Below are 524 nucleotides of genomic sequence, written 5' to 3' on the forward strand. Positions count from 1 at the left end.
TAACCTGAGTCTCACTGTCAGTTACAGCTTACATCTGATCAGCTGATGGACGTCGCCCTTTAAACTCAATGAGAACATCCTTCGACTCGTCGCTCTTTAAAGACAGACAGCTGGGTTCAGGAGAGTCTGGTCTCTGCTGCTGGATCCTGAAACAAAAACAGAACTGATAAATGTGCATGTTGAATAAAAAGTGATGAAAAACATCTTCAATCTTTAAATAAACACAACAACTGACTTTTAGTGAGAAATGTCTTTCTGACTGTTTTAAATTCTAACCTTCCATCAACAGATTGTCTGAATTCACTCTTCGTGGACACACAACTGGATCCAGGTCCAGGTCCAGGTCCAGGTCCAGCAGAGTGTGGTGTGTCTCTAACACACACAGAGCTTTGAGTGTGAATAATGATGGAGCAGTGATGTGAGTCATGGACAGTTAGAGATCCTCATCTCACCTCTGAGCTCTGGTCTTTCTCTCATGTTCCCCACACAGAGTGGTTTTAGAGGGAGGGGCTCCCTCCTCTCTG

At 44.3% G+C, this 524-nt stretch overlaps 2 protein-coding genes across 2 annotated transcripts in view; both read right to left on the bottom strand.

Annotated features, from left to right (window-relative positions):
* LOC147817281 (uncharacterized) overlaps window positions 1-524 on the bottom strand; it is an 82,274-nt gene that overhangs the window by 52,376 nt on the left and 29,374 nt on the right. The gene's annotated exons all lie outside the window — the stretch shown is intronic.
* The window catches only part of LOC111646888 (uncharacterized), a 32,582-nt gene that overhangs the window by 19,459 nt on the left and 12,599 nt on the right, over window positions 1-524 (bottom strand). Inside the window, exon 3 of the mRNA XM_087171139.1 lies at window positions 33-146. The gene's annotated coding sequence lies outside the window, so the exon portion shown is untranslated. The remainder of the gene's footprint in view (window positions 1-32; window positions 147-524) is intronic.

The sequence above is a fragment of the Seriola lalandi genome, unplaced genomic scaffold (genome assembly GCF_002814215.2).
Source record: "Seriola lalandi dorsalis isolate HSWRI2012SDOR001 ecotype SW California unplaced genomic scaffold, Sedor1 jcf7180002054977, whole genome shotgun sequence".
In the NCBI taxonomy this organism is placed as follows: domain Eukaryota; kingdom Metazoa; phylum Chordata; class Actinopteri; order Carangiformes; family Carangidae; genus Seriola; species Seriola lalandi.